Source organism: Triplophysa rosa, linkage group LG9 (assembly GCF_024868665.1).
Source record: "Triplophysa rosa linkage group LG9, Trosa_1v2, whole genome shotgun sequence".
Lineage (NCBI taxonomy): Eukaryota > Metazoa > Chordata > Actinopteri > Cypriniformes > Nemacheilidae > Triplophysa > Triplophysa rosa.
In genome coordinates this window covers 9,760,752-9,786,038 of record NC_079898.1, presented here as the reverse complement: position 1 = coordinate 9,786,038, position 25,287 = coordinate 9,760,752, and the positions used below count along the sequence as shown (strand labels likewise).

Genomic DNA, 25,287 nt, shown 5'->3' with positions numbered 1-25,287 from the left:
TCAGGAATTGCTCAGCACATCGGCTTGGCGCTTTTCGTCCAAACACATGACCCTACTAACTTATTTTTTAAAGTTACGTTAGATGTTATAAAATACAGCATTTCCGCTAAAATCTTCCCTGCCACGGCTGCAGCTTTTTAGCTAACTTTAATTATTTTGTGCCACAAGTGTTAGCAAGTTATAAACTCCTTTACAAGATTTAGCTACTTTTTCGACCCCTTTAGCAACATTTGATCGGAAGAAGCGCATAGCACCAAATCTAGCATGTTTTTTAATAAACCTCAATTTACATCTAGTGGGAAATTGTCGTCAGTAGTACTGCCCTGCGAGTCCTAGGTCTCGCTTTCCTGCCGCACTGATCTCTTTCTCGGCATCTACTCTGTGCCATGAGCGGTAGGGAGAGTACCACATTCAGCTCACCTTACGGTGGCGGACACGTGAATAATAGAGTACAAAATGGCGCTTTTAAAACATGTCACTGTTATCGATTGTTTGGATATATAAACATGAACACGGATCATCTGTTAATAAGCACAGGTTTAGAGGCTGTGAACTGTGTGAAAGAATAGCCTATAACGTTAGTCAAAATCCCCGCTTTTTAAGTTGTGTTTAGTGATTTTGTCAGACGGTTATAAATCAGTACTGACAACAGAAACGGAAACTATGTAAGAACATCTTTATTATGCAATAATCTGTATTAGATTACAAAGGGGTGGGTCTGAAGTTGCAACAGAAAAACTATGTGATTACGCAACGAATATTATGTTAATTACGTGTGGCGTCATCCAGCACCACAGTTCCACAAAATCCTAGCTGAAGCACTGGAATACATCAGTTGGTAAAATATCTGTGAATTCTCATTTACTTAGTGTTTATTATATATATATACAGTATATATACAGTATATATATATATATATATATATATATGTATGCATAGGAATGTACACTAGTGCCTGAGTTTGTGCCCAGAAATGTGCCCCAGTTGTAATACAAAGGGCAAATCTCATTGAAACAGGCTGAAATTTTACAGAATTGCATGATGAACCAGATCTAAAAGTTGTATTTATTCTTCCCAAACTTAATATACATCTCTTTCACAGATTTAAGAAAATCACGAAGTGAACATCAGCCTTATAGTGATAGTAAGTCATATATATTTGCTCAAAAAATCTGATTTACTTATTTTAAATATCTAATTTTTAATATGAAATCTAAATAATACTTTTTATTCTTCTTTCAGGATTGTGAATTTGGCAGTGCAAAGAAAGCTCCTGGGCCTCATCAAAAGTATCTTAATTTGCATTGCGAAGATGAACGAATGTCCTATAGGCTTGTCTAACGACTTGAGGGTGAGTAACAGAATTTTCCTTTAAATGAGTAGTTCACCTCAAAAATGAAAATTCTGTCATCATTTACTCACCTTCTTGACATTTTAAACCTGTATGATTTTTTTTCTTATGCAGAACACAAAAGAAGCTTTTTTGTTAACAGAAAACTGTGGGTCCCCATTAACCTGTATTGGTTTTGTGTCCATGCAATAGAAGTGAATGGCGACAAACAGTTTTGATTCAGTTCCATTCTTCAAAATATCTTCTTTTGTGTTCTGCAAAAGACAGAAAGTCATACAGGTTTGAAATGACATGAAGGTGAGTAATTGATGACAGAATTTTCATTTTGAAGGTGAACTACTCCTTTAGTGGGGAAATCACATGAGAAATTAAACTTCACTTGAGCTTTTGACATCAATAAGTCTTTATATCCTGCAAGGTTTATACCTTACATGTCACCATCTTTTAAAAAACATTTTCTGCCCCAGAAAGAAAAGCTGTAAGATTGCTTTATTTGTGACATGCACAGATGTTTTTGTATAATATTCATATTGTTGGTCCTGCCCACTGGCGTTCAGTCTGAGAAATGAGTGAGGTAGCTGTTTACAGTAGCGGCGTTTACATGGACCATTGTTTTCCAATTGTAATAGTTTTTAAAGTCCAATTAGAATAAAAATGCTTCATATAAACACCTCAATCGTAATATGGCCAAAATTACATTCGGATTGTAAGGTGAGCTCGAAACGACATAATCATGTAAGGACATATAGAACACGCTGCTGTTAAAGGAAATGACTGTTGCATCTGTGTTTATCGTCATGTCACTATAAAATTCTCTTTACACTTATCGTTTATGAAGTGGTGCTGCATAATGTTGAAACAAAACAATAATATATTTTTAGCAATAAGTGGTGCTCTAATCGAAATTGGATGGACATAAGATGACCACAAAGATTCAGCAGCTTAAAATTAAGCTGTTTGTATGACATGCACATTTTTTGGGACATTTGCATGAATTGAGGATTGATGAGGATTTCTATATCAATGCAAAAACACCTGTTGCATCAAATAGCCAAGGGAGGATTTTATGTGCATCTATGTTGTTTTTTGATGTTTTTCATATATCTGACTAAGTACTTTACATGCTGATACACTAAAGTAAAGACAATACAGGTATTTCTAGTTGGTTATTCTAGCCTAAGAAGTCATTAGGCTTCAGAAATGTTACTTTTATTGTTGATGTGTACTGTTATACTGTCACAGATAGTTTAAGCAAGTTTGTTTAAATAATTCTCTCTATAGTGGAAAAATAAAAAAGATTTCCACACAATTTCCAGTGTTTCATTTTGAGTTTGGTAAGCATAAAGATTACACATAAAAATACGTTTAATTTGACAAAATCAAGTTGGGTCAACCCAATTACATTTCATTGTATAAGTCTTTAAGTTTTATCTTAACTGTATTTATTAAATTATTTTTATTTTTTATTATTATTATTTTATTGAATGAGTCTGTTTTTTATGAGTAGGACCAACACATATTTATTGGATGGAAATCCTGCCCTCAATTAAATTGAGTTCAACCAATTAATTGTTTTTTGAGTGTAGTGTAAAGCAATGCAAACTATTTTACTTGTTTTACAATAACCATAAAAGTTAAAACGATTACCATGAAATGCATGAGTCAAACTAATAAATAATTATGATATCTGACATATAATGTACATAGAAATGCAAAATTTTATAAAGGAATAGATGGGACAAATTTGAAATCAGCCTAACATGAAACACATGGCCATTTGATAGACATTGGCCGTTTCTCAATTCCAAGAACGCAAAGAACGGAGTCTCTTGGAGACCGGTCTTGCAAGGCAGCCTCGGAAGAACGAACTTTGATGGATGCACCGCAGTCAAGTGGGTTCCATACGCGCACAAGGCTGCATTCGATGCAACCATGATATCAAGATTGTATTGGAACCGGACTTTGACGGTTATTGATGACGTAGAGCGAGAACATGAGGACACAAGACTGCTGAAGAACACATTTTGAAAACGGCCATTAATTTATGACCTAAATGCTAATAAGAGAGATATCAGCCAGTAATCAATCATTTAAAAACAGCGCCGATATATCCTGTCAATCAAAAGCGGACAGGAAAATGCAATGAATTTGTGCTCTGTTCATAGAAAATGTTAAGAAACATCACCAGTTTGATGTTTAATATTAATAGGCATTATATGAATTAATAACTTAATAATCTTTAGAATTTACTTATTGCGAGTTAATATAACCATATTATTAATATAACTGGCTATCGGTAGAGAAATTTTGGTGCATCTCTAGTGCTAATGCAGTTATAGTTGCATTTATTTGCATTTAGCATTTGTTTTCCCACTATAACCCACTGTAATCCTGCAACTGGTCGTTCATGATTTACCAATTGAGAACCACTGAGGTTGCATACATTTACAACTTTTTTCAAGGCATGTGTGTTCTCTGGAAATCGAACCCCTGACCCTGGTATTGCTAGTGCCATGCTCTGCCTAGAGTAGACAAATGCATATCATCGCATGGACCTCTTGGCACTGTTTTTCTTTATCGATATTTTCCCCAGTTTCATTTTATTTTGGCTGTAAAATAATAGGCACTTTCACACAGTAATTTAAAGCCATCACTTATGTCACTTCCTGTGAAAATCACTCAAAGCCACAGTCAATGACCAACACCTTGAGCAAATGCTTAGTCAATAACACTCTGGTGGCAGCTAAACTTCTGACAAAGTACAAAAAAGTTTTTGTAAATAAAACATTTATCCCCGACAACTTTGGTCTGACACATGCAATAAAATTTCAATTAAAAGCCTGAATGGCCCCTGTCCATTTAAAAGTCTCTGTCTGACAGGAGCAGGTCGGTGGGGACGGACAACCTTCATCTCAGAGACAAGTGATTTATGGATAGGAGGACAGAAACAGCAGTTGAAATGATAGCACTTCAAGGGCAGCATCTGGGCCTCCGACAGTGGCCCAGGTCAATGGGGCGGAGAAATCTCCAGCATTTGGTGCTCTCACCGCAATGTTGCTTGCTTAGCATGGCCAAGATTCTTATTATGCTGTCTGCAAACTGCCAGGATAGAAACAGAAATGTATCCAAATAAGCCCTGCAACATTTGCCGTGTGGCATCTGACGTGTTGTCAGCACGTTGTTTATTACACCCCAAAAATCATCATCAAACCCATAGTTGTGCTGTGACATGACTATGATGCCGCTGATATAGTTATCTAATCTCCACGGCGAGATTCTGCATAAGCCTCGGGACCAAAAACAATCTTGGATCTCTGACATGCCCAATTTACCACAAAATATGAGGTTTTTAAACAGCCAGACATCCAACCCTCATTTTTCTCCAATAGCTTTTTAAATGATATGCCCCATCCAGAGAAACATGCAGGTGCTGGATGTCCCAATATTGAGCTTATCGGAAACGTGGGATGACAGTGGATATTGAGAGCACGGACAGGTTGACGTATAGGAAAATGATGTGTCAAACTGAGATGATGTTTAAAAGAGGATGCTGTGGCTCGTCACCTGATAGGATGAGGCACCTTGTCAGCAAGCTGAAGAAGAGGGATGTTTCAGTGACCTTGACTGACTGGAGGGCCATGAAAGAGGTGCGGCACGGGCCCCTGTCATGGGTGAGAAAGGATGAGCTCTGTGATTGGTCCAGCTCAGAGATGGAGGGATGTATGTGAGCAGAATTCAAACTGGGCTCCCCATGGAGCAGTCAAAGAGGTCACTAGAGATGCCTCACAAGGACATGAGATTGTGTGCGTCCATCTTTCTTTTAGACACTGACGTGCCTTTTTTTACTTTTTTTAATAAAAGTTAATTTCCTCTGGTGCATTTATAATCTCACAGCCTGATTCACAATGATGCTATAGGCAAGGTGATACGTTTGGTCTCATACAAACATAGGAGAAACCGACATGACCAAACCAGGCTTGGCACTGAACCAAAAGAACATTGAGCGCGCATACCTATACTGTGCTTTATTGTCTGCCTACTATAAAAGACCTCAACTCCCACAGGGTCAAACTCTACATAAATGTATTGTGTAGTTTAATTTACACCTTCAAAGAAAACTTAGCCAGTTGAACAGTAAACAGCAAGGTAAGACAAAGTCTCTCAATATATCAAGACATTGAAATTCCATACATGATAAAACATTAATAGCCTAATGTAAGAGGTTAAACCTACAGTATGAATATGGTACACTTAGTTAACCTTTTTAGCATCAGGCGTGTTTGCTTATTATCTCGCATTTAATTAGCCTAGCATAAAAAACACATTAAATTTCCATTACAATACCCTCACAATATGGATTTTGCCCCTACCTACTTCAGTGTCTTGGTTTTGACAACTTGAATCTAACTAGAATTTGTATCTCATTCATGGAAAGTGCCTGGAATTTGTAAACCTTACCATTAGCATTTGCAGACTCACAGCTTATATGTAAAGGTGCGTGAATGCTGCTGTTCCCAGCAGACGAAAAGGCTATTTCACTCATCAGCACTGGACTGTGTACATGTGAGCTTTCATGCATGTTGGAATATGGGAGGAAACGTGTGAAATCTCCCTGCTGAGATTAGCGAGCTGCAGTGGCCGTGCTTCTCTGGCCTTCTGTCACCGTGTCAGAGCTATTCCTGCCGCAGCCCTGGGCGTTATACCATAAACACACACACACTTTTAAACACAACACACAACTGTCCGGCCTATGCAGTGTTACTGAGAATATCACCACATTAACTGTCACTTCCTCTGTAAAATGCCCTTCTCATATTTTGGATTTTGATACTGGGGGTATGACTGTACTTACCCCCAAATTTGAAATTTAAAACTAACAGTCTGCACAGAAAGACAAGACATCACATCTTCAAAACAACTTCTTAACTGTAAAGTGATACTAGTATTACTCAGTATTATTAGTATATACATGCATTGTATTTAACATGTTAATTCTACTTGCCGCAATGGCTGAAATGTAGGATCCTGCCTTCAAAGCAAATACATAAACCTACGGCAACCTTCTGGTCACAAGTCCGTCTCTCTAACCATTAGACCACGACTGCCCTATGAAAGCACCTGGAGATGCTGGGGATTGAACCCAGGACCTCATACATGCAAAGCATGCGCTCTACCACTGAGCTACATCCCCCCACAAGTTATATTGCCTATTCCAAAATTGAACATTAATGAGAATATAATGATGTCATGCATTTTATTTATTAGATAGCATTTCTAAATTATTACTCTCAGCTGTAAATGTAAATAATGTAGAATCTCTTTGGATTATAAATATTTGAAAAGAATTAGACAAAACAAGAAACCTTTAAAGATGCAAATAATGTTGAATCTGAAGACAGCTTTAAAGGTCCAATGTTTAATTTTTGGTGGATCTATTGAGAGAAATGCAATATAATATACATAACTATGTCTTCAGAGGTGTATAAGACTTTACATAATGAAGCGTTATGTTTTTAATATCTTAGAATGAGCTATTTCTATCTTCATACACCATGTGTCCCCTTACATGGATTTCGCCATGTTGTTTCTACAGTACCTACTCTACAAAGTTTCGTGAATACGTTATCTCCTTCAGCAAAAAAAGCAAAAATGTGACGACATCTTAGTCCTGTGTCAATCAGTGTAGTGCTTCGAAAGGGAGGGGCGAGCGGTGGAGTGAGCCATTGGTTGAAATACGTAACCTCACCACTAGATGCCACAGAATTTCATACACTGGATCTTGACGAATACTAAAGAGTACATATCTGTACCACATTTGATAATCCAGCAGTAGATACCTAACCCAAAAAGAAGGAAAGCTGGGTATTCAGCAAAAGAACGTGTGTGTTTGTGTGTGTATATATATGAAAGGATAAGTGCTGCTGTGTACATATCAGAGCATGTGTGTGTTTGTGTGTGTAAGATGAGAGTGCTGCTGTGTATTCAGCGTTGTGGGACTGAGTCACCGTGTGAACTGTCATTAGCGATTACTGCACGCTGATTCATGCCGGGACCAGCACACTGCTGTCACGCTCACCACGGCCAGATCACTGCTCACTTCCTCCACGTCTGAGGAGAGGCACTTCTATTTCATTTGTGTTTACATAAGATTAGGTGTGTGCATGAGCTCTGTGTCTGAAGTTCCATCAAAGTGAATCACAGAGACTCAAAGCCACACAGCATGAGATTCAGAACATCCCTGGATATTTAAAGACCAGATCATTTGACATAAGTTTAGCCAACAACAACTGCTACAGTACATGGGATACTAATTTTATTACGACAATGATTACTATTATAAGTAATGAAGAATACAATGAATAGTTTGGATAATTACTATATTGTATTTCATATAATTAGTAACAATAATAATAAAAGAAATCATATAATCATTGTCATCGTTATCATCCTGCTCATGGTTGCATCAATACTGGTACCTTTAGTTTTAATGTATTGTTTCTCCATCTAACTAACAACACATTTCTGTTGACAGAAGAATCTTCTGTTGGTCACAGCTGTTAATATTGTGCGCCAGTCATGTTGTTGTCATGTCCTTATTACTGACATGCTTCCTCATTTTGGAAGTGTAGTCAGAGCATAAATCAAGCCTGTCAAAACCACAGCAATAAAGACGATATTTAGATGCGCAGGGACCAATAACTTGTTAATTTCCTATTTTAAATACTGACTCAACCTCATCCTACCAGTCAAAACAACACCATGCTTTGTTTATCCTGAGGCAGTTTCAGCCCACAGTCCATTTCAATAACCATCTGATGCATAGAACACACCAGCTCCAATCTGATTGACTAAGTTGGCCAGATAGATCTCATCCTGTGGATCTTTAAATCAAGCGGCTATGTGAATTGTTGTAAATGTCATATGAGGCTATCCGTTACTAGGCCAAAAGTAAGACAGAATTGCTTATGCCTTTATGACCTTATTGTCCGGGTGAACCGGAAGTCCGAATCGACTTGGACATTTTGACGTATTTCAGAGGATAAAGAATGATATAAATAGAGGCTGTGACCTGTGATTTCCACTACAAATTGACTTGATGTAAAACAGTAGGCAATTCATTCTGAAATAAATCTCGCAGCCGACTTGACATTTGGAGGGGAGGAGTTAAGGGATGTTCTGCCCAGGCCATCAAACTTACTGCCACTCAGATCACAAGTAAATTTTGAGATTTTGATTAAAATTACTAAGCATTTTTTTTCTGTGGGTAGACATACAAAGATAAATTGTTCACAACAAAACTAGTAATGTAAGATAACAGAACAAATGGGGTCAATTTTGAGTAACATTTTAACCTTATTGATGAACCTTTATTATAAGGACATTATTGGGGAACATTATTATTATTATTAGGAACCTTTAAAGTGAAGCTCAGTGTGAAATAATTGGTTTGGAAGACAGAGCAGTGACATGGTTCTTTAAGCGTATTAATTCCAGGTTTTCTGTATTCTCTTCCTGGTTAATGACAGGTTTGCAGCACACGTGAAGACCCCTACAGCTGAGACTAAATATTATTTGCACACAGCACAGAGCCCAGTGCATAAATACAGTTTACAGCTTGTGAATTGCATGTGTCAGCAGCTTGGCTGTGAAAACAAGCTTAAATCATTTCCCAACATCCATTGCTCCTTACAGCAGAACCGTGGCAGGCGGCCATTAAAACCAATGCTTATTATGGTTGCCATTTGGCCACTAATAACCCATGACTTCAAGTGCATTAGGTGCTATGCTGCAGTTGTATTCAATTACAGCTGACAAATAACTTGAATATTTTGAAACTATTTTTTTACGCTTCATTTAAGAGTTAATGTTGCAGAAAAGCAGCTGATTTGTTTTTTTCATTATGATAATCATCCAGTCTTACTCTTAAAAAGATTATTCTGATATTATTCTGCCTCTCATTCATTAAATTAACTGGAAAGCATTTATTTTCTGTTATTTATTATTGCCAAACACTTGATAAGTACACGACTCAAACAAGACATTTTAAATCAACATCATTAAATCCCAGTATAACAACAAACTCCAATATGTCTTACGAAAAGTAAAATAAACCGATTTTGCTCACAGATCTTTAAGGAAAGCCAGCATTAGGCATAAGTGTGACAGCTTTGACCTCATGGATTATGAAAGCGTGTTCTTGCTCACACACAATAAGCTCTGCATCAAATTGAAAATCCTGCACAGATTCATCCACGCCTGAGGTAAATGTTCAAACAAAGCACAGTCTGGCAACAGCGAGCTGAAACCCCAGGTGACGATGGGTTTTTACGATTCTAATATTACAGACAAGACTTTTACAAGCTGCTATGGCCACCGAGGGAAACGAGCAAGAGGCATAAAAGTGTTCCATACAATCATATCACAGGGCCTTGCATCTACAGTTACATCCTGTGGGATGCCCAACCGAGATTGACAATACAAACAGAGACCAGTGTGCGATCTTACGTATCAGTCTAACAAAAGCCATCACAGTGAGGGCAAATCTCAATCTTAGATCTGTCTCCAGACTCTGTTTACTCAGAGATACAATGGGAACTAAGGTTGTAAAGTTACAGCTGTAATCCTCCCCTAGCAAACATGGCACTATATCAGAGAATACAATCTTCTACTGAGACAGACAGCAAATACAGATCAATGCGGAGTGATGAAAGCCAAAATGCCACTTTTACATGTGCAAATGTCAAATAGAAATAGTGTGAATAGGTTGATTACTTAAAGAGATAGTTCACCCCAAAATGAAAATTTGGTCATCATTTAAAGGTCTAGTTTGTTTTTTTGGGAGGATCTAATGACAGAAATGCAATATAATATACATAACTATGTCTTTCAGAGGAGTATACTGTAAAGACCTTACATAATGAAGCGTTATGTTTTTATTACCTTAACAAATTAGCTATTTCTATTTATATACACCGCAGGACTAGAAATGCTGATTTGAAATGGAAATTTGTAATGGTCTCTTAAATTTTCCATGGCTGTATGTGCATAATAGTTTCACAAACAACTGTCAGGGAAAAAACATGCAATGTACAATATATACTGTATTGTTCTCCACTGTTTATACTAGGGGTCGACTGATTATCGAACTGGCCGATTATCATTTTTTATCATTAAACATTTTTTCGATTATCGACATCGGTCATTTCAAAAGCCGATTTGCCGATAAAGTAATTTAATTTTGAAATGCGTTATTTGGCTCTGATGCAGCCAAGGATTTTGTGAAAGCCGTCGGAACACGGCACTCTAGTCTGTTGCCTAGAGTAATACCCACCCACCGCCCATCTGATTTGTTGGGAGTCACAAGTCCGGCCAATCAACGCGGGAGGCTGAAGGCACTGGAAGGATTGGATTTACTCGCACTGAAAGCATTTGCTAGTTCGAGCTGCTTCAGTGATTGCGCATCAGTTGATGGAATAGGCATTTGCACATTATTTTAAGTCATGCCAATCACTAATACAAACCATTTTAAAGCATCATGTACTCGCGTGCTCTCAAAAGACGATCTTCAGTCAGTGCATTCAGGCAACACAGCCTCAACTCAAACTGCTCGCAACAAGTGTCAGATTGAGTTATTTTCACAACTTATTACGCATAAATGTTGAGACACACACGTTATAATGCCCATCTTGGCGCGTATACACGTAAGCACAGTCGGTTGTCTTCAGATCTGTGTAATAAGTGTTTTTCCTTTATGTCTTAACGCGCAGCCACATCTTTTTTTATTTCTGCGGAGAAAGACTTAAATACGCCAGTAATTTTGGTCATACAAATAAGACTAATACATGATTCGAAACTGTGATTGGTCTACTTTTATTTGTGTATACTCATTATCTACAGAATGTTTTGCTTTTGTAAAAGAATGACAATATACAGGCTGTGCTTTCAGCCGTCTCTCTTCGCGTGCATCTTTTGGAAACGCGTCATTAAAACAGATTTAAAACTCTGAGAATACTCATCATAGAAACGTAAAGCATATGTCTAAAGAAAGCTTGAAGTGTCTACTTTTAAATGATCCAATTATTATTTATATTTTCGGATTATATACTATGTATGAAAGTAAAGACAGGTGCAGTTTCTCCCGCATCAGCTTGTTATGTGATCACATTCTTGCGCAGAGCGCTCTATTTCACATGATCCGCCCAAGCCCCAAACAATGGCACAACAAAACAGCAATAATCTTCGTTAAATATGTTGATTGAACTATTGTTTGTTTATTTCCTTACTGTTTACCATGGTATAGTGTACTACTATAGTAAACATGTATTAACCATGGTTTTTGGGAAAAGTTTTTGTCAGAGCTCTTGTTATTCTTAATTTTGAACATATTTTTCATTTTTACACCTGACATATATATATCTGTTCAAAATATCGGTTATCGATCTACTTGACCTGTAATAATCGATATCGACATCGGCCCTGAAAAACGCATATCGGTCGACCTCTAGTTTATACACTAGTAAGCTAAAATTCCATTCTCAACATAGTCATTTTAATACTTCCGCCTGAAATAATATTATTTTTGGGCGAAGTTCTCTGAAACACTGTTTTAGCATACAACTGACTCACTTATGAAGCAAACCAATCCGTCAGCCTATTAAGTGAGGTAAAGCGGCCTTGACATTTGATAAAGCATTAGTCTACCTACGTCTTTCTTTTCATAAACAAGCAGCCAAAGCCTCAGTCAGAAGAATAGATGCATCTTCCCGAATGGAGATTCATCACACATACACCCACACAAACACATTGAATCATTAAATACAAACGTACGGTTATCATGTCTTACCAAAGAAATATGTTTAATCATATTCGGAAAATAGTTTGAACCATCATGGATTGAATCAAAAGTTTTCTTTTAATGGTGTAGTTCTCAGATTAACGTATTGTGTATAATAGAGCAAAAAGAAAAAGAGAGAGAGCTTTCCATTTTTGCTGAAGGCACATAATATAGTAGGTATTCTGTCTTCCTCACCCACTCCAACAGAGCAGCCCACTTCAACAGCCAAAGGCAAAAACAGCAGCTAGAAAGAGGCTATATAACAGCTTATACTTTGCACAGCAGTGTTTGATGTGTGAATATATGAGTTTTGCATTCATCTAAGAATATTTTAACTTTAAATTAAATTGATTAAGACATATGGTTTTCAAGCAACTTTAACAGAAATTACTGTTAACAAACACTTTTTATTTTTAATATTAGTATTGACTCTTAGAATAAAAGTTCAAGAATAAAACTAATTCTGATCTTTAGAAAAAACTTTTCAAGAATCACACAACATATGTCCATTTTGATAAAGTGTCTTGAATCTCAAGTCACATAAAAACTGGTAAATGTTTGAAACACTCAATGGAACGAGTCATCCATGATGATCTGGTGTGGTTAATAACCTGCTGAAGTGTGTTAACAGATCGAAATGCCAATCAGGCTGTAAATGAGACACTCCAGGGTATTCAGGGAGAACCGAGCAAGCATTATTTTCTCATGTTGTTTCACATAAAAGTCCATCATTAAATGCTCTGAATATCGAATCTTATTCCTCCGTTTCCAACTTTGGTCTGTTCTGCCTTATGATGAAATGGAAAATTTGGGGGTTTGGAAGGTGACGATCGGCCCTGGGCAATCTCAGCTAATCTAGAAACAGAAGCTTAGTGCAGGTAAATGGACCTGGAGCAAAACTAGCACGTGCCAAATGCTGCTGACTTCACTGATAACCAATTAGCTGTGTAAATGTAACACAGACGTCAACAGCATTTACTGTATTTAGCATTTCATGCACAGGGGTTCACAGGTTACTTAATTGAGATACAAGAAAGACCAAATATATGAACAGTGAAACGTATGCATAAAAGGCTGGTTCTATACAAGCTATACAAAAGTTTATTTCTGTTTAGTTGCTTTGCAAAAACAAATTCTCTGACTAACGTAACAGAGACACAACGTGAATGGCTTCACAGGGACAAACTGCTATATTTTCAAGTCAACATTGAAAGTAAAATTCTCTAAACTGCAACAAAAAGTTCTTTAGAAAAACATTTGCATGTCGCCTTTAAAATCTTTCCTGTGCCTAAAATTTGGATTACGCAATTGCTATTGAACCGTGTATAAATAGGCTTCAAACGTAGCATCTAAAGCAAGCACAAAAGTTCTGACTGCGATCTATCGTCACAAATGTATTTCTTTAAATATTCAATGGAGGAACTTGGGCCTTATATCATACTTTTGAAACTCTGAAAAGAATTGAGACTCCCACCCACTACCTCTGACTCAACCTGCCTCAATCTACTAAAGCCTGCCGGTGAAAAGAAGCACCGATGTGTGTGTGGTACATTCACACTGACGACTGATACATAATCCCTTCATAGAACTCAAATGAATTCATTTTTGCTCGTTCGGTTTCTTAAAGAGAGCTGAGAGCACGAGCTGTGACTCCAGCAGCCAAAAGAAAGATCCATAATAACATGAGAGAATATGTATCAAAAACAAAATGCAAATTAGTATTAAAGAAATTGGAACAGACTTAAAGCTAGATCATAACATCTTTCATCATGAGATAGCAACGCTCGAGACGTCGCTGTTTATATGAAATGTTGTCATCTAAATTGAATTCATTAAGGACAAACAACGGCATGATAAAGAATGAGGGAGAGCTCCAGAGCTAGATGCATGTCTGTTTCTCCTGACATCTTCCTGTCTCAATGGATCGATGAGTTCATGTTGATCTCAGACTCTTCTGCGTCAGTAAGCAGTGTGTGAGTCAGCCCCATCCATTTATCCTCTCATGCATGCGCCTATACACGTACACAACAGTAATCACACAGCAACACACTCCTGCATACAGGCTGCCCATTTCACATGTGGAAACCTTTAGCCAAATAACTGACCTGCATGTTACACAAACCAGCATGAGTTTCTTCTGGAGAACACAAGAGGAGATATTTCAAAGAATGTTAATGCAACCTTGTGTTATTATTACAACTCGTATGAAAGAGTTACATTTTTTTGGTGAGTTATTCCTTTACTTAAAAGTGAAATACCCCCATGCTGTAACTTGAACTTTAGGCTTAAAGCCCAAAGACCTAAAGTACCATCCAAAATGACCATTACTGCTGGGCTGCTTAACTCTGAATTAATATTCATTAAAAAAGCCTTTTATCCATCGAATCACGTTTGCTTCAATACAATGCCTAAAGGAAACTTGCACAGTCACTCTATATTCATGGTTCAATGGCATTAAATCTATAGAGTTTAAGGGCTCGATTTAATTGACAGTACAAATTTGTCATGCAATGCATGGCTGTGGATAGCTTAGCCAAGCATAAATAACATTCTAAACATGAAAAGTCATTATTTCCCATTATTTCCGTGTATAGCCGAGGGTCTGGGAGTCGCACGTTTTAATTATCTAATAGCCCTGGTTTTGTAGACATGGATAACCTGGAACATTGTAATTAGCTAAGTGCTCTTGAAAAACCACAAAAATAAACAATAAAGGGCACGCTGTCTGTTTTACTTAAACTCCTGAAACAGAAGGGTCATAAACGTCAAATTAAAGCTCAGCCTTTATGCTTCTAACTCTGATTTGAGATAGCAGGTTTCAAACAGGAATGTGAACTTTGGCAGAAAGAAAGTAAAATGGACATTAGGAAATTTAAGTGTTCAGTGGTAGACCCCATTGGAGGTAGAGAAGAGTGGGGTAGGCCATGCCGTGTTTTAGCCCTCAAGGCCAAAAGAAATAAGATAAACAGCAGGCCTATCTATAAATATATTTGTAATAGTATTACTATCATTATTTATTAAACCACTGGCATAAGCAGCCTCATCTCACAAAAGTTGAACGAACATAAGATGGATAATTCCTATACATTTGTTAATTATTTTTATTACTTCAATTATTTTAATTAAAAGTGATTTGTACCAATTACAAACCCGATTCCAAAAAAGTTGGGACACTGTACAAATTGTGAATAAAAACAGAATGCAATGATGTGGAAGTTTCAAATTTCAATATTTTATTCAGAATACAACATAGATGACATATCAAATGTTTAAACTGAGAGAATGTATCATTTTAAGGGAAAAAATAAGTTGATTTTAAATTTCATGGCATCAACACATCTCAAAAAAGTTGGGACAAGGCCATGTTTACCACTGTGTGGCATCCCCTCTTCTTTTTATAACAGTCTGCAAACGTCTGGGGACTGAGGAGACAAGTTGCTCAAGTTTAGGAATAGGAATGTTGTCCCATTCTTGTCTAATACAGGCTTCTAGTTGCTCGACTGTCTTAGGTCTTCTTTGTCGCATCTTCCTTTTTATGATGCGCCAAATGTTTTCTATGGGTGAAAGATCTGGACTGCAGGCTGGCCATTTCAGTACCCGGATCCTTCTTCTACGCAGCCATGATGTTGTAATTGATGCAGTATGTGGTCTGGCATTGTCATGTTGGAAAATGCAAGGTCTTCCCTGAAAGAGACGACGTCTGGATGGGAGCATATGTTGTTCTAGAACTTGGATATACCTTTCAGCATTGATGGTGCCTTTCCAGATGTGTAAGCTGCCCATGCCACACGCACTCATGCAACCCCATACCATCAGAGATGCAGGCTTCTGAACTGAGCGCTGATAACAACTTGGGTTGTCCTTGTCCTCTTTAGTCCGGATGACATGGCGTCCCAGTTTTCCAAAAAGAACTTCAAATTTTGATTCGTCTGACCACAGAATAGTTTTCCACTTTGCCACAGTCCATTTTAAATGAGCCTTGGCCCAGAGAAAACGCGTGCGCTTCTGGATCATGTTTAGATATGGCTTCTTTTTTGACCTATAGAGTTTTAGCCGGCAACGGCGAATGGCACGGTGGATTGTGTTCACCGACAATGTTTTCTGGAAGTATTCCTGAGCCCATGTTGTGATTTCCATTACAGTAGCATTCCTGTATGTGATGCAGTGCCGTCTAAGGGCCCGAAGATCACGGGCATCCGGTATGGTTTTCCGGCCTTGACCCTTACGCACAGAGATTGTTCCAGATTCTCTGAATCTTTGGATGATATTATGCACTGTAGATGATGATAACTTCAAACTCTTTGCAATTTTTCTCTGAGAAACTCCTTTCTGATATTGCTCCACTATTTTTCGCCGCAGCATTGGGGGAATTGGTGATCCTCTGCCCATCTTGACTTCTGAGAGACACTGCCACTCTGAGAGGCTCTTTTTATACCCAATCATGTTGCCAATTGACCTAATAAGTTGCAAATTGGTCCTCCAGCTGTTCCTTATATGTACATTTAACTTTTCCGGCCTCTTATTGCTACCTGTCCCAACTTTTTTGGAATGTGTAGCTCTCATGAAATCCAAAATGAGCCAATATTTGGCATGTCATTTCAAAATGTCTCACTTTCAACATTTGATATGTTATCTACAGTATATTCTATTGTGAATAAAATATAAGTTTATGAGATTCGTAAATTATTGCATTCCTTTTTTATTCACAATTTGGACAGTGTCCCAACTTTTTTGGAATCGGGTTGTAGAAAAACACAACGAAGCCCCACCCCTAAACCTAACAGTCAACGGCACAAAAGCTAAATATGAATAAGATCGTACACATTTATACAAATTAGCTAACTCGTAATCAGTGTTGTGTAAGTTACTCTGAAAAAGTAATGAATTACTAGTTACTAATTACATATTCAATATCGTAATTAAATTACTGTACAAATTACTCTCTCCAAAAAGTATTTAATTACATATTACTAATTACTTTCTATACCCTACATCAACCTTGATTTGTTAAGTGATTCAAGGATAGACACGTAACAACTCTTAATTCCTTCAAATAAATAATATAAGACTACATAAAGTACTCTTATTAACTGACTTAAGTATTACAAATGTGAGAAAGATGCATTAATGAATACATTTTGAAGTCAGACTTTGAATTTTAATGTCAATTCCACTATTGCATACATTACACAGCATTTAGTTCAATTACATCTGAAGTAACTAATTAAATTTCAGAAAAAGAGTAATCCCTTACTTTAATTTTTAAAGGGAAAGTAATTAAATTACAGCAACTAATTACTTAGTAACTAGTTACACCCAACACTGCTCGTAATATAGCTACAAATATCCATGAGATTGTGTTGGCATAAACACCAGCAACTAGGGCTGTGACGGTGGCAGTTTTTTACCACCGCGGTGGTAATGGACAAATCAACCGCGGTGGTGCGGTGGTTGGTAAATATATATTATTTATATAAATAATATTATATTATTATATTTGCGTGTAGCAACCACATGACGAGTGGAAGAGAAATATAGACCTTATTTAAAGACTTGAAATTGTTAAATAGTTAAATACTTGAAATTGAAATATGATATCTGAAATAAATGAGGATGAAACATCCGTCCATGTTTAATGCGCAAATCCATCAGTGAAACGGCACACTACAGCACATAAAACATTTAAATAAACATCAGTAAATAATGAAAACTTAAATGATATAAGAAAGTTAAATATCAAATAAAAAAGCTCTTGTTGCAGTGACAACTTCAGTCTGTTGTGTATTAACCCTTACAGTCCTTGACAATTCCATTTGAAACAAACTGTTTAAACCTACCTTGGCTTTCCTATTCAGATTGCCATAAAAACGTTACTTTTTCCTACTCGTTGGTGGAAAACTAACATGTTGACATTGTCCAGATTAAAATGTTTACAGCTGCAATAAATGCGCGTTCAGAAGAGCTCAAACGAATTGATGTCTCTCCGCAACCGCGGCAAAACCTGCGCGCGGCAAAACCTGACACTAAGCAAGCAGGTCATAGCCGGTTTTGATTCTATGTAACTGTTAATTTTACAACAAGATCCATTGCAGAACCCGCAGAATAACCTGGGTTTTGCCGTGCAGGCCCGCGCTCGAATGCGCCAACGGAAACGTATGCCAATAATTTCTGTGTTAATGTAAAATATTTTAAATGAAACCATCAACAACTGAAAGGGTACAAATAGCAATCCTGATCGCAACTATCATTTTTATTACACTTATATTTGTCACAGTGACGTGAACTACCTCCGGTGGCAGCTCACCACCGTCATGGCACTTTACCACCGCGGTGGTGCGGTTGTCACGGCCGCCGTCACAGCCCTACCAGCAACATGAAAATACATTTCACCTGTCATGTAGAAAATTTTTAAGTCATTTTTTTGTATTTTGTCATTTTTGTAATTTCTAAAGATGTTCAAAAACAATATTTAGCATAAAAACGCTTAGTGCTTTTCACCCATACGTTTCATGTTAAACCCTTTTTTAATAAAAGATTATGTGACGAAAACAATACTGGAGATTTCTAGAGTATCGGGGCAAAGCATGTAACACCGATCTCCCCAAAAAATGAAACACTATTGTTTGTGCAATGAGTTATAAAACATTACGATCCAATGAGGGGGTTTAAATGTCAGCTAGAGCAGCCTGTTGCCTGTGATTTGACATCAGCAAGTGTGTATGTGTGTATGTGCGTGTGCGTGTGTGTGTGTGTGTGTGTGTGTGTGTGTGTGATGTGGCTGCAGCGGGGTGGCCCTGAGTTGATGCGTGTCTTATCTTCTGACCTTTCAGAGGATCAAATAGGAATGAGGCTAATCCATCCCAGTATGGCTGCCACAGGCTTCTGCTCTGCTCGGCAGAGATGGGACGTCTAATGAATCGAGAAATAAATGGTGCAGCATGAGTCACAGCTTCTTAATTATTACAGCTCATAATGAGAGTGGCATGGAAATCATTCATTTGTACAAATGAAGTCAAAAAGAAACCTGTGCTCAGGAAAGCGAACTGAAAATAATAAAAATGGCTAGCACCTCAGTCATGTTCAAGTAAGTCAGATATGTACAGATGCTGCACCAATGTATTTAATATATACTGTAATGATGATTTGTGTATTTGTGCTTAATCAGCACAGGTTTTGTTCACACAAACTTCCCAAGCAAAGTGAGTAAATGTAATTTATAAAACATAAGTAAACTGGCAAGTTGGCTAGTGATTTTAGAGCGTTTATATACCTTTTATGCAACATTCACATGCAGATGTTTTAGAGCCCCAACTGCCGTCCTCTCTAGAGTCTTGAACCGTCTTAAATCCCACCCTGACTGGCTTCATCCAGCAGTAATCCACAACGGACATGTCTCTGCTCCCCTGTCCGCAGATACATTACATGGCACGATGCTTTCACAGTTAATGGAATTTAAGTTGGCACGTAACTTTTGCATAGTTGAAAGGTCTTGTAATGTGAATTTAAGATTTTTAATATACTTCTATATTAGTATAATGTATGTTATACTATAGTTGATTGAGTAAATTAAACATTTAAGTGATGTGACATTGGCCATTTAAAGGCAAAGGTTTTTATTAGCATCATCTCTGAACCATTTGAGAACTGCAGCAGAGGCGTCACTGGCCACACCCCATCTCCTCTGTTTCCACAGTCACAAACAGCGATTCATTACGGAATACAGGTCTGAGATCAATGCAAGATTGAATTGCCATCGATTGCGCTGACAAATAATAGCGATACAAATGAATATGGAGTTTCTTGTGTCATGGGGGCAGCAAAGGTTTTAAACAGTGACTGGGTCCTGTTATCCGTCACAGAGCACAACCAAGAGTTTTTTTCATCCCATGTCACTTTTATCGAGCCAGTGAATTGTAGAAAACATTGTGAACAGAGGAACAGTTTTATTCTGTAAGTATTACTGTGCGTTCAGACCGCCGCCGTCGAGAGTGTCAAAAATCGCTCTGGCCGCCCTGCCAACAACGCTGTAGAAAGAGTCTTGGGCGCGCTGACGCTCTGACATAGATCGAAATCTTATCTTGTATTTAAAGGGGCCGCAAAGCAAACAAGCTTGTTGATCTTGTGCAGACTGACCACAAGAAATTGATCGGTGGAAAGAACTTTATTGTAGTTGCACGTTTGCTAACAAAATAATATTCTGCAGCAGTAACACTGTTTTGCATGCTCTGGCGCTAAAGTTAGCATGAAATTCCCGCTTATTTACAGAAAATGTATAACGTTAATGCACATCATCAGCAACTCACCAGGAACACAAACAATCTCAGACACCTTGGTCCACGCATCATTTTTTTATTTATTTCCCTGTACGCAAACAGGGACGCGTCGTACAGGATTGGGAAACCCGCCACAGCAATTATCAACTTCTCTTCCATTTTGCTTGGGAACTAATGTGGTCGGAACCAAAGTTTACAGGGCTGCTTTCTCTGGAATCATCTCAAGCGATGGACTTCTACGTTCCGATTGGTTGCCGCTGAACCTCTTCATAGCTCATTATTATAAAGTTGACCTGATTTCAACTCTCCTTGACGCCCTCAATGGCCAAGACGCGCCGCTCCTCGCCGCCGGCTCACATTGAAAATGAATGACTTCCGGCCACTTTGACGCTCTCGACGGCGGCGGTCTGAACGCACAGTTAGTAAAAGCAAATCCTCTCACTTGGGAAGCAGAAAGCTTTGTTTGCTCGCCGTTGAGAAGTGTTATGCATACGCTCTCTGGAGGGGTGTTATTTCTACGGTGGGTATCAGGAGCTTCATTCCTTTCAACCTTCCTCTCAAACAAGAGATTTTTCCTCTAGCCTGTAAATTAGTTCTGCGGGAAAAACAAACAAGTATTGAATTGTGTTAACCTGATCCCGTCTGAGTGCTGTCCTTGAAAACAGAGATTTTTCTCCCACATCTTGGCCCTGCCTAACTTAGTTTTTTATTTTTCATAGAATGAAATTTAAATAACTTAATTTAGCATTTATTCTCATCTTGTCATAGTTCTGCCACAAGACCAAGATAGACATGACATGATGAGGCAGAACCATGACGGAACCCCATGTTTCATGTGGAGGGAGGTAATTTTGGCCCTTCGGCTTGCCATACTCTCTCCGGTCTCGTCTCTGTTCCCGCCCTCTCGTCACCTCATTATTGCTCGTTATTGTTTCATGCCCGTCAGCTGTTCCCTCTTGATTTGTTCCCTTATTTAATGCCCTTGTGTTTTCTGTCTTGTGTCGGTTCATTTTGCCTAGTTTGCCCGTCGTCACCCTCCCGGTCTGTATTGCTGTGTTTTCTAGTTTAGTTAGTTGTAGTTTATGTCTAGTGTTTGTATTTAGTCTTGTCTAGTTTAGTTAGTCTATGTTCCTGTTTACCTCTTGTTTATTCCCTTGCTGTTTTGTTGTGTTACCCCCACGTGGGTTTTTGTTTCATGTTTTGTATTTATAATTAAAGTCTGTTTGTTAACCCCTTACCCGCTGTCTGCACTTGGGTCCTCTGTCCATGTCTCACCCCGTGTCATGACACATCTTGCTTAAATTGACTTCAAAAACAGCTATTTGCATTTCCTAAAGAAAAAAACAAAGCACTTGTATGACAGCAAAAGAAAAATAAGTTTTTCTTAATAAGTTAAATTTTCAGTAAGCTCAACCACATGTTTTGAGCTTTGGTGTAAACCAAAATATGTGCGCTTTGAAAAACGTTTAATGTGATATCAAGCCCATCACAGCTTGTTAATTGCTTTTAAGAAAGATTAAATCAGAATGATTAACTTCAATCATAAGCGAAAATTTCAAGCTAATTTTAAAGGTCCAATGTAGGAAATTTAGCGGCAACTAGTGGGTGAGGTTGCAAATTGCAACCAACAGTGCACTCCACCCCTCCCTTTTGAAGCACTACGGTGGCTGACATAGGATTAAGATGTCGTCACGTTTTCATGAGCTAAAACGCACCCTCGCGAGAACGCATTTATGCTCTAGAGCGCACAGAACAGTATTCATGCGCGGAAAACAATACTTGCAAGAGTGCATTTCTGCTCCGCGTGCAAAAACGCAGTTTGCAAGCATGGGGCTGTGACCAGCGTGCGAGCAATTATCTCTTTGCTCTCACAACTGCTCAACACTTTTGATACTTTGGGGTGGTAGAATGGCTGATGTATCTGCTCCTTTCATTGGTCATGTTAAACATGCAGTCAAATACAGCCACTGACATGTTTTACCTAATGATTAGTGCATTACCTTGCCTTAGCTATGTGCTAGTATTTTAACAAGTGATATTTTGATTTCTTACATCTGCAGGGTTTTTCCTGCATTAAAAAAATTGGAGATGGCCGCCTCCGTCAAATTTCGTGCCACCTCCGACTCTCATCAAAATTATGTAGGGTGTCTGTCTTCACAAAAACACTGCGTTCACTCATTTGACTGTCATTTGTAACAGCAGTTGCGGCATTACTCCCCTGTGGAGGCGCTGTTTCGTTATAAGCGCAGTGAGGCGCTGGAGAGTTGCTGTTTTTTTTCCTCTGCTATATTAGGAGCTCTATTGGCTGTATTTCGCAGCTGTTCAGGTGAATATTGTTTATTTTGCATTCTTTTACGTTCAATTTCTTGAAAATGTTTCTTAAATTAACATGGTGTTCTTCAGCGTAATGTTTTAAGTGCAGAATGCTCGTTGAATCTGTTTACACAACGTACACTGTACACAACGAGTTTGCCTGTAAGAACGCACACTGTGATCAGAACGACTCGCAAACGAATTACTCTTTTCAACCGATTCGTTTAAACAATTGAAGCGAATCATTCAAAGCTCATTAAACCACAAAAAAGAAAATGCAGGATGTGAATGAGCTTTGCTCATAACTAATGCTAATAACAAACCCTGGGTGACCAAATCTGTTAAATCAAGCATATACAAAAAGAAACGTACTCGGTTACTAACGTAACCTCGGTTCCCTGAGATACGGGAACGAGTACTGTGCAGCAGGACGCTATGGGGAAAGCTCTTTTTTCTCTGATGACTGAAGCTTTACAATAATGCAGTGAATACTGCACAGCCATTGGTGCGTGCATAGTAAAACTTTGAGCCAATGGCAGCGAAGCTGCACGGACCTATGGTGATGACGCCCGCCAAAATGGGCGGGGCTTATGGCTATATAAGCAGACACATCGCCGTAGGGTCCTCAGGTTACTTCGACTGAAGCGATGACCATATGTAGCTTGTAAGCACGGCCAGGAATGCAGTACTCGTTCCCGTATCTCAGGGAACCGAGGTTACGTTAGTAACCGAGTATGTTCCCTATCGATACTTCACTCGTACTGCATAGCAGGACGCTATGGGGAACCAGTATAATCCCGCTGTGCTACAAGTGGAACGAAAAACACCATATAATCCCGAAGCTGTGGCTCGAGGATAGTTATGAGGCAGAGAATCCTGCGGAAGGCGGAAAAGCCAAGCTAATAGGTGGCCTAATCCGGTTAATCGTCCCAGTAGTGTGCTAGGTGCTGGTGTGGTTGAGGGCAACCACAGCCCAGCAGTAGTCTTAAGCAGAAAGGACCCGGGCCTGTAAGGCCGGAACGTCCAGACTGTAGAATCTGGTAAATGTGGAAGGCGAAGCCCAGCAGGCCGCCGCACAAATATTCGCTATGGAGACTCCACTAGACCATGCCCAGAAAGAGGCAACACCTCTAGTAGAATGGGCTCTAACTCCCGTGGGGCATAGAAGGCCCAAGGAAGAGTATGCCAGCGCGATAGCCTCAACTATCTATTTAGATAGTCTATGCTTCTTGACCGGAGACCCTCTGGTGCGGTCGCCAAAGCAGACAAAAAGTTGTTCCGACCGCCTGAATGGGGCAGAACGCTCAATGTAGATCTTAAGCGCTCTGACTGGACAGAGCAGATTCGGCTCCGGGTCCTGCTCTGAGGGATGGGAGCGCAGAAAGTGTCACTACCTGTGCTCTAAATGGAGTAGAGAGCACCTTAGGTACGTAACCATGTCTAGGTTTGAGGACTACCTTAGAGTCGTCAGGCCCAAACTCAAGACAGGAGGGGCTCACAGAGAGCGCCTGTAGATCGCCCACACGTTTTACCGATGCTAATGCTAGCAGCAGAGCGGTTTTAAGCGTTAAGGGACGGAGGTTTGCAGACTGCAGAGGCTCGAAGGAAGGGCCCTTCAGAGCTCTCAACACCGTGGGGAGATCCCATATGGGAACGGTGAGGGGGTGAGGAGAGCGTAGGGTTCCAGTAGGGTTCCGCCTGGAACCCTTCAAGAAGCGAATGACCAAGTCATTCTTTCCCACTCCTTGGCCCGCTATGGGGGCATGAGAAGCTGCAATTGCTACCACATAGACCTTGAGCGTGGAAGGGGAGCGGCCCTTATCCAACAGCTCTTGCAGGAAGGACAGAATTAGTCATATGTCACAGGATTCTGGGTCTGCGCCGCGGGTTGTACACCAGGTGGAGAAGACAGACCACTTGAGGGTATAGTGTCGTCTAGTAGACGGAGCTCTAGCCTGTGATATCATGTTCATGACACTCTCGGGGAGGACCGTAGGCTCCCGTCGAGAGGCCAAAGGTGCAGAACCCACAGCTCTGGCTGGGGGTGCCAAATCGTGCTGCCTGCCTGAGAGAGGAGGTCCCGTCTCAGGGGAATAGGCCACGGGGCTGCTACTAGCAGCTGAGACAGTTCCGCAACCCAAGGCTGTTTCTTCCAGAGTGGGGCTACGAACAGCACCTTGTGCGCCTGTTCTCTGATCCTCCTGATCGTCTGTGGTATGAGAGCGATCGGGGGGGAGGCATAGAGGAGCCGGTTGGGCCAGTTGTGGGCCAAGGCGTACCTGTCCTTCGAAAAATAGGTTGGGCAATGAGTGTTGTCTTTTGAGGCAAAAAGGTCGATTTCTGCCTTGCCGAAGACTTCCGAAATTTTCTGAACCGACTTGGGGTGGAGCGTCCATTCCTCTGAAGGGACGCTGCTCTGAGATAGCATATCTGCTCCCTGGTTCAGTCTGCCCGGCACATGAGTTGCCCTTAGTGAGCGCAGATTGCACTGAGCCCATTCCAAGAGGCAAAGTACC

General features: G+C 39.3%; 1 protein-coding gene and 1 non-coding gene across 3 annotated transcripts in view; both read right to left on the bottom strand.

Moving 5' to 3' along the window:
- Positions 1-25,287, bottom strand: part of kcnma1a (potassium large conductance calcium-activated channel, subfamily M, alpha member 1a) — a 176,474-nt gene that overhangs the window by 100,251 nt on the left and 50,936 nt on the right. The window lies entirely within an intron of this gene.
- On the bottom strand, positions 6,471-6,542 carry trnaa-ugc (transfer RNA alanine (anticodon UGC)). The gene has a single exon. It is a non-coding gene; the product is annotated as a tRNA-Ala (tRNA).